Consider the following 10,458-nt stretch of genomic DNA (forward strand, 5'->3'; position numbering starts at 1 on the left):
GAGATGATCCGGAGATACACCTCTGAGCGGGTTCCGAGTGATACCAATGCTCAGAGGAATAACCTCCGGTGGATGCTTAGTCCAGAAGCTCGCTTCCGACCACTTCAAGAGGAACTAGCTGGATGGTTCAGCAGGGAAGTCCTCCATCCTAAAGGAGAACACTATTACGAGGACGTAGAACTTTATATGCATTAAATCATGTATGGAAACTTGTTCAAAATTGTATATGGTCATCCGATGATATTGAATATATATTGTATATTCCTCTTGAATTCTTTTTGGTTCTAATTTCAAATTTATTTGAAATTGTACATTCATATGCATGCATGTAGTACCGTAGAATATATGAAACTCCTTCAAAATTAACATAAAGCACAAAAGAAATAAAACAATACAAATTAAACAGAAAACAGGTTTAAGGGGGGGGGGAGCTAAAACCCTAAACCTGCGGCGGCCTTTAATCGCGGTTGGCCAGAAGAACCGCGACTAAAGGTCCTCCGCCCCGACGGCCACCTGGCGCCCACGTGGACGGGCCTTTAGTCGCGGTTCTTAAGCAACCGCGACTAAAGGGGGGGGGCCTTTAGTCGCGCCCGTGCGGCCGCGGTTGCGCAACCGCGACTAATGGCAGTTGCGAACCGCGACCAAAGGCCCTTTTTCCACCAGTGTGTGTGGATAAAGCCTTTTCCATGACGTACAGATGGTCGTGGATGGCGATCCACAGCGGTCTAAACTTGGTCAATCTCATGGCGGGCAATTCGCGCGAGGTCTGCGAGGCGTCGTCGTATAGGATGGGTTTTTCGTCCCGGGACTTGGAGCGCGGTACGGCGAGGATCTTGTCCCTGCCGCGGGCGAAGAGCATGAAGTCCATAGTCCTGGCATTGAAGCCCCATGTGGGATGGTCGAAGGTAGTGATGCAGCGATGCAGGCGAGCTTCCACCGGCGCCGCCGGCGCCACCGACTGCGCTTGGCCCTCGCCGTGGAAAAGGGTCGACGGGTCGATGCGGTGCACAGAGTAGACGTTGGCTTTCGGCAATTCGTGACAGTAGGCGCTGTGGCATCGGGGGCTCCTGTAATGGTTAACCACCATGTAGAGGAACTTACGAACAGCACTCATGATCGGCGTGGATGGGCGGCGGCGGCCGGTGGGTGGAAGCTAAAGGAGCGAGGTAGTATATACGTACGGCTGTTCGGGCTTTTAATTTTCTATAGATCGTCGGCTGTTCAGCTGTGTGGATGACCTAGAATTGATGGTATCCATCGACGTCTTCTCGTCCATGTCACCTGTGTTTCTGTACAGAATATCAATTCAATTCTACACATGGTGGGCTCAAATAGCGGAGACTTACACACTAGAATAGACCTGGCCCAATAGGCATAAACCATGGATTTGTCTGGCTGTGGCGCTTGTTGCCCAATCAAATGGTTAGAGATAGAGTGTAATCAGCCTAGGAACAGGAGGAGTTCTTCGGACGCGGAGTATCTACTCGCGAGCTCATATGCTCCTCGATGAATAGTAAATTTAAAATTTTTTAAAAAAAATCAGAATTTTATGAATCTTTTTGTGGCAAACTCTAATAAATGTTTGAGTGCATGCAAATTTTCATCACCAAATCACATTGCTGGAAGTCGTGGCAAAAAAGTTAAAAACCGATGCGCTGAAAATGGTACTTTCAAATGCATTTTGGAGCTCCGATTTGGTTTTGTTTGCCATGACTTCCACCAATTTGATTTCCTGATGAAATTCTGCATGCATTTCAAACATTCTTTAAAGTTTGTCACGAAAAGTTAGAATTTTTTGAATTATTTTTCTATTTTTTATTTTACTATTCACACCAAGAGCATTTGAGCTCGAGCTGAGAAAGATACTTTCGGAGTTCTTCACCGAACCTCCTATTTGACGTCGCACCCACTGGGTAACGGATACCTCTTGTAGAACTTAATTCCGATCTCCTTTGCTGCATCATTTGTCATTATCATGGTTTTTTTCTCATGGGTGGGTGTAATAGAGATTGGCATGTGCCTCTTTTTTTGCTTGACCCATTAAAATAATAAATGAAATTTGTCTTAAAAAGAAAATTCAAATTACGAATCATTTTCACTGTCGTGTTTCTCTCATGGAGATTTCTGAAACTAATTCAATGTAAATAGGACTGTGCTAACGACCAGTCGACTGTTCGTTAGCAACAGATCCACACGAGTCTATCCCTATACAATCCACTTCTTCCGATAATAATGAATACTAAGCATGCATGCAACGCCCACCAGCGCTCTCTATAATCACATTGAGCTGCTCAAGTGTATTCTCAATAGTCAATCCCATGCAACCATGCAACCATACATATAGAACAAAATTGATGACATCACCAAATATTCTTTTCAATCTTTGAATTCAAAATGTTTTGTAGCTTAAACCGTTGCTCCGATTGAAAAATTATTTTCACATAAAATATTCGTCGCGACGAGACCTTCAAACAAGATCCCATGTTGGTATGTTTCGACGACTTTTTTTGGGAGTCAAAAGTTACCAGCCCTAGGCTACATAAGTTATCACCTCTATGGTACGTCAGTTGCCGTCCTGTTTACATAGAAATTACCGAGACATAAAAAATGACTCCTCCAACATTCTTTCCATGATGCAAATGCACTAGAGCACACGAAAGCAGATGTCATTGTAGATTCTCGCTATTTCAAAACTGTAAAATATTTTATGAAAGGACTACCTTTCGACTGATCGGACAGTAGTAACATATCCGAACGGTGCTACTTTGCATGCATGCAAACTTGCAAAGGCCACAACCCACGTGAAGTTCCCTCTCCCTCATGCATGCATGTGTAGAAAACCGAAATGATGATGTCATCAAAGATTTTATCAATGCGAAAATTTAAAATATTTTGTAGCTCAAACCGTCGATCTGATTCAAAAATCGTTTTGACATAAAAAAATCCGTCATGACGAGAGCTTAGAAACTAGATCTCATGTTGGTATGTTATGACGACTTTTTTTGAGTCAAAAGTTATCATGTTGCTTACACGATATTACCAGTGCATAAACCTGGTTTCTCTAACCTCATTATCAGCTCAGGTTAAAGTTACCGTGGTGTTTGTTGTGTGATGTATCACGTATACAATGTCTATAGTACTAAATTATTTACACAGATGTTATCGGGGTATGTTTTCAAACAACCCCCTCGCCAAAAGTTATCAAGACCGAGGCACATAATTTTATCAGGTCTACGACATGTGAGTTACCATGTTATCAAAAACTATCAGGGGATATTTCAGCAACCCTCCCCCCACTCAACAAAGTTATCAGGACCGTGGCACATAAGTTATCATGTCTACGGTGTGTGAGTTACCATGCTATTCACATAAAAGTTACCAAGGGAAATTTCATCAACCACCCCTGCCCCCCCCCCCCCCCCACCGGCGGCAAAGTTACCAGGACCGAGGTACATAAGTTATCAGGTTTGCGATGAGTGAGTTACCGAGGGTACATTTTATCACTCCATCGCCAAAGTTATCAGCACCGAGACACATAGGTTATCATGTCTACGATGTGTGAGTTACCATGCTATTCACGCAAAAGTTACCTAGGGGTATTTCATCAACCCCTCCTTCCCATGCCAAAGTTATCAAGACCGAGGTACATAGGTTATCAGGTCTGCACTATGTGAGTTACCATGCTATTCACATAAAAGTTACCAGGGGGATATTTCATCAACCAGCCATCCCCCCCCCCCCCAAAGTAATCAGGACCGGGGTACATAAGATATCAGGTCTATGATGTGTAAGCTACCATGCTATTCACAAGAAAGTTACCGGGAGTATATTTCATCAACCCTCTGCCTCATTCGAGGTAGTGGAGGGAGAGGTCTCGCACCTTCTTGATCACGGGCAGTAACTCCTCCTTGACGGTGAGACGGTGGCGGCGAGACGATGACGGTGGCGCGTGCATGCGACTGTACCGGCTCCTCCTTGACCCGACGCCAATCTAGACGCCACTGTGGTACGGGGGAGAGGCTGGCTCCTCCTTCATGTGGCGTCCGATCTGGACGCCGCGGTTGTGCCGGGGTGAGGCCGGCTCCTCCATCACAGGACGGAGCGGAGACACCGGCTCGTGCTTCGCAGAACGGAGTTACCGCAAAATTTTCACAGAATTAAACATGATATATTTTACCACATTTTTTTTCTGTCACAAAAGTTATCTCATCCTTCGTGCGTAAGTTATCGAGTTGGTGGTGCGTATATTACCACTGTATTTACACAAAATGTAACCGGGTGTATATTACAACACCATTTTTTACATGTCAAAAAGTTAGCATGGTGTTTATGCGTAAGTTATCATCTCTGTTGTGCATAAATTATGATGCTATTTACGCATAAGTTACCGATGAAAATTTACGTGAACCAGAAAAATGCATTGGGTGTTCACCAAAATCAAAAATAAAAGTCACCAAACACATGATTTAACAAACGCAAGAGATAGGTTATTGGGCCATGTAACAAACCAGCTGACTTGAGTTCAAACATACAAAAGGCTCATAATTAGGATCCACAATTTGTTGTATGGAGAAGCACGTTGACCCTTTAGCTTGCATATTTTAAAGAGCTGAAGGTCATTTCGTCAGTCAGCTACAAAGGAAAGGACAGTTGGTTAGCTGCGCTGAAGCATTAGCCTCTTTTGTAGACGGCCAGGGATCGATTCCCAACCAAGCTTTATGATGTAAGCCCGCAAGCCTGTACGGGCGCTTCATGCAAAGAAAAAAAACGGTTCAGTGATGCGGGAGGGAAAGAAAATCGGAGGGACCGGGAGAGGGACCGGGAATCGTACGTCCCTGTTGCAAACCACTAGTCGGCAGGAAAATAGCATTGTCGATGTAAATAATAAGTTTTAAAAAAACTTTTCTCGGGCGCAAGTTGTGAAACGACAACTAACTTGTACTATCCACGACAACATATGTGTGCCCCATGCAGTACATACATGTCCTTCACTGCGAGGCACACCTGTGCGTCATCATGAAGTGCACATATGCTTCCCATGAAGCATGCATGTGTTTCGCGATGGAAAACACATGTGTGTGCTCCGCGGTGTGCAATACAGTCCACGAAGCATAGCCATGCTTCGCAAGGAATTCACATACACTAAGAACCAGAAAAAATAGATAAAAAATATATAAAACCAGGCAAGAGGGTAACTCTTCCCTATCATATATAGGTCAGCACCGACCCGCAACCACCCCGCCCTTACGAAGCCTACTGAGGTGACACCTCCGGATTTGTTGTTCCTATTTGATGCTCTTTGCACAAGAGGGTATACATGTCACGCATGCAGACGACCTCTACCACGGACAGAGACTCACGCCACCAACCTATTAACTTGCCGCAGGTCTACGCATCGCAGACAACCATCATGACCATGCATAGGATGTGCATGTGTCTCAGGACGATAAGGTGCATGCCCTATTGTTCTGGTGTGGGCGACAGGGCCAGACGACTTTTTGACTAAGAGGAGCGATGCCTCGCAACACATCAAGAAGATCGATAATAGAAGACACCCACGTGTCTCACGACCACCAGGAGCACTCGAGTATCTGACACGATGCGGTGTCAGCTCATCACCTGCAAAGACCGAAGAAAAATTGCATATATGCAAGGCGGGCGCCTACTTCTACTTGTATCCGTTCACATACTAAACTGGCTATTGTGGTGCCCTCGGGCCTACATAAGTGGAGGACCGTAGCCATTTTTAGACAAGCTAAAACAAGCATACTATGGACTCTCACTTCGCACATCCCAGGCAAATACATCCCTGTTTGGATCATGGGGTTAGAGCTAGTTTGGGTTAGTTGGAGGCTCAAATAATCCATAAGTATCCAAACAGGGAGGATTAAAGTGGGTTAGTTTCATTTAACCCAACTATCCCGGTGAAGAGATGCTTATTTGGGTTAGAGTGGGTTAAAAAATAATTCTAACTCTAACTGTGTTAGAGTATCCAAAGAGGACCATAGAAGATGTTCACCTAGCTTAGAGAAGGAGAAATAGGAGTGCTCGAGCACCCAGCTAGGACCCAGAGCACCAACTACTACCTACCCCGAGCACCACTCTTATAACACAACAACATTTGTAACCCCCCCCCCCCCCCCCCCACACACACACATTTTCATATCAATGAAGAATAGGGCATACGGTTCAAATTCTTGTGTCTTTTGTGATCCTTTTCCCACGGAGCGTTTTAGCACCCGGCTGAACACAAAAATACAGGGTATCCTTGATCCATGTTGTCTTGAGTTGACACTCCGACAACACTTGCACTATAGCTAGCAAAGCATCAAGGTTGAAAACCACCGGTCCATCCTAATGCCAACCTCTTCCGACGAGGACCTTCTGCAACCGCACGCCAAGCGTTGAAACCTCACCTTTAGTTACTTAAATCCATGGCGCTCGAGTGCACCATCAATCTAGGGATTGCCATCGTCGGCGACACTGCCTCTCTGCGAGACCAACTCACCGCCCTTCTAGTACCTTGGAGCAAGAAGTCCTATCTAATTGATAAGTTTTCAACGTATCTATAATTTTCTATTGCTTCATCTATTATATTATCAATTTGTATGCTTTATATGTAATTTTATATTGTTTTTATGGACTAACCTACTAATTCAGTGCCAAGTGTCAGCTTCTGTTTTTTTGCATGCTTTTGGTTTTTTTAAAAAATCCATAACAAACGAAGTCCAAACACGACGAAACATTTTGACGATATTTTCTGGACAAAAAGAGACCCTGGAAGCTTCGGGAGAAGAACAAATGATACACGAGGGAGCCACAAGGTAGGGGGCATGCCCAGGTGCCTTGTGGCCAACTTCTGCCTCCGTTTGACCTAATTCCAGCGCTATAAATTTCCACATATCCCGAAACCACTAGGAGAGGCCCCTTAACAATTGTAGAGCTGCCGTAAGTCTCTATTCTTCCATGATCCTATCTGAAGGCCTTTTTGGGTACTCTGGCGACGGGGGTGCCATTGGGGAGGAAATCTTCATCGACCTTGTTGCCTCCATCATGATGTGTGAGTAGTTCACATAGGACCTATGGGTCCATAGAAGTAGCTAGATGGTTTTCTGCCTTTCTCTCTTTTGATATTCAATACAATGATCTTATATGAGATCAATGCGATGTAAACTTTTGTGATTTGTTTGTTGGGATATGGTGAATTGTGGGTTTATAATCAGATTATTCATTGAAAGTATTTGAGTATTTTCTGAGATTTATTATGTGTGATTTTATATCCTCGTATTTCCCTCCGATCGATCTATCTATCTATCTATCTATCTATCTATCTATCTATCTATCTATCTATCTATCTATCTATCTTTTTTGGCCGATTAGATCAATTTATCTTCAGTGGGAGAGGTGCATGGTAGTGGGTTCAATCTTGTGGTGTCCTTACTATGTGACAAAAGGAGTTGCAGGGCACATATTTATATTGTTGCTACTAATGGTAAAACTATGGGGTTTAAGCATATTAATTGATCTTATTGTGTCTACATTATGTCATCATGCTCCAAGCATTACTCTGTTTATTATGAACTTAATACCATAAAATACATGTTGGATAGCGGTCGAGGGTTGGAGTAATAGTAGTAGATGCAGATGGATTTCGGTCTACTTGTTACACACGTAATGCCTATATATTGAAAAAAAATGAAACTCCATGGGCACTAGCACCCACGGTTTATTGATATAGAAGAAGCATCCCTCATGAGAATTCCAGAAATTCGTCCCCGACGTGGATCGAACTCTGGTCGTTGGGTTTACAATCATGCGCATGAAGAATCATCATAACTATACGCTATTCTATTAATTGCCCAACAATAATTTTTTTACCCACTGTTGCTATGCTCATGAGAGAGATGCCTCTAGTGAACCTATGGCCCTGAGTCCATTCACTTCATATTTATTAAAACCCTAAAAATTCAATGCTATTTTTATTTCCCTTTTATTATTATTTTGTTTTATATATCTACAACTGTCAGATTTAATCCTTGCAATTGGCAAGAACAAGGGGGTTGACAACCCTTTTACGTTCGTTGGGTGCAAGCATTTGCTTTATGTGTCTGTGCAGGTATCTCTTATCTTGTTTGTGTGGCGTCTCCTATTGGTTCGATAAACCTTAGTTTTTAACTGCGAGAAATACTTTTTGCTACTACACTACTTCACCCTTCCTATTCGGGGAATCCCAACACCCATCGCAAGTAGCACTACCTCGGTTCATGAGGTTCCTACCTACCTTGTGATCTTTACTGTTGATGTTTCGGCAACTAGAGGGTGCGCTAACATGGGTGTAATCGGTACATATCATATCACACTGATATCTCTCCCCCTCATGGATGGAACCGACACCTACGCCGACCAGGCACAGACTTTTCACCGTTCATGCTCTCGCAGACCAACAAGTACCATGTCACGGCGGCCATGCACCTCTTTGAGTGTTTCATGATTGACGAAGGCTCGGCCTTAGCTGAAATGCCATAGAATGGAGCATGGCACAAGTCGGTGGCTAATCATGGCCCGTGATCCAAAGATAAATCAGGTCTTCAACGTCTGCATGGCGCCGATACCAGTTTGCAGTGAACTGCATCATCATCAATAACGACAAGGTGATCAGGGGGTGCATCGATAGTTGACGTTGCCAGTGGGACTGGCCCGACAGCGGGGGTAATCGACAAGGGCTTCTCGCACACCAAGTGCTCAGTATTAGACCTCCCTAACGTGATCAATTCCATCTCAGCAGACGACATGGCCACGTACACTATAGGTGACATGAGGAGTTCCATTCCAATGACTGATGTGCTGTTCCTCAAGGTAACGACACTAAATTTATTTTGGGTGAATTTTTCTTATGAACCGTTTAATCAAGTTATGTGAGTGTTGGTTATAGTATGTGCTACATGACTGGAACAATGAGGATTGTGTAAAAATCTTGACACGATGCAAGAAGGCGATCTCCAAACCAGGGGGAAAGTGATCATTGTGAATATAATGGTCGGGTCTCCTTAAAAAGACATGTTCAAGTCCTAGGTCTTGTTTGATCTGATGATGACGGTGATGAAATCGGGCAAGGATTGTGATGACCATGAGTGGCATAAGATATTTTACAAAACATACAACATTGATAAAACAGACAACTCATTACAGACTCAGCATGATAAATGTTGTATTTATTCATTCCAACTAGTGGACAACCAAATGCTGACCTATGGTATAGCATGTAGCTAGTGAAGCAATTGCATGCTACACTATGGGGTGGTCCATCTTGAGAAAACTAATGGAACAACCAAATAGTGACATGTGGCATAACAGGTGGGAAAATTTTGTTTTTGCCACTCTAGATTTTGACATTTCACTTTTGCCACTCTTAGTTTTTTACAATTATCTGAATTGCCATTCCGGTGGCAAAAGCAAAAATTTTGGAGTGGCAATTGTGATACATTTCAAAAGCTAAGAGTGGCAAAAATGAAATAAAATTATTCTGCTTTTGCCACGGAATGGAAATTGTGACAATTGTCTAAAGCTAAGGGTGGCAAAAGTGAAATGTCAAAATCTAGAATGGTATAAGGAAAATTGGCAAAATCTAGAGTGGCAAAAACAAAATTTTCTCCATAACAAATAGTGTAGCATTGCATGCTACACAATGGGGCTATCCAACTTGAGACAACTAATGTAATACGAGGCTCCAAGCCTATAAATGTTGACCTCAAACCTTCTCTAGTTGGGCACTTACACTACATGATAGCAAAGCATCATGGTTGGAAACCACCAGTCCATGCTAATGCCAACCTCTCCTTCCAATGAGGAACTTTTGCAGCCACCAGGCCGGCGCGGGCGAGGGCGGCCGAAGCAGCAGGGAGGAGGGCCGGCCCGGGGGACGGCAGCGTGCGGGTCGACGGTGGCGCGCGGGGGATTGAGAGGGAGGAGTGTGGAGAGTGTGAGTGAGCTTTAGTGAGAGATGAGGCAGGCCGGGCCGGGGGCAGAGGGAGTGGGCTTAACAACAGCGCGGGCAATGGGCCAGCGCTACTGCTAAGCCCACTAGCTATAGTGCTGGCGCAAAACACACGCTACAGCTAAGTGGCCTGCCCTTTAGCCCCGGCGGCCCGCTAAACAGCAGCACGACCCGCGCCAACCAGCGCTGCTACTACTCACTAGCAGTAGCGTCCGTTCTGGCCGGCGCTACTGGTAAATACCAGTAGCGTATGTGTCTAAACAGGTGTTACTGCTAAAATTCTATGTATAAGTATTTTCCTAGTAGTGAATTCACAACGCTCTTCTGAGCTATGGCTTCGTACGAGCCCGACGACGGTTAGTGACGGCGATGGTAGGCCAGGATACCTGAGGACTGCTTTGTACTTTCCTTTTCTTGAAGAGGTTTTCTTTAAAGTTCTGTAGACGTGTGTTGTCTCTCGACAC

General features: G+C 44.2%; 1 pseudogene; it reads left to right on the forward strand.

Annotated features, from left to right (window-relative positions):
* The first annotated feature begins 5,820 nt into the window (after positions 1-5,820).
* LOC123057270 (flavonoid O-methyltransferase-like protein Os11g0303600) lies at positions 5,821-9,987 on the forward strand (annotated as a pseudogene).
* Positions 9,988-10,458: the final 471 nt, after the last annotated feature.

Source organism: Triticum aestivum, chromosome 3A (genome assembly GCF_018294505.1).
Source record: "Triticum aestivum cultivar Chinese Spring chromosome 3A, IWGSC CS RefSeq v2.1, whole genome shotgun sequence".
In the NCBI taxonomy this organism is placed as follows: Eukaryota; Viridiplantae; Streptophyta; class Magnoliopsida; order Poales; family Poaceae; genus Triticum; species Triticum aestivum.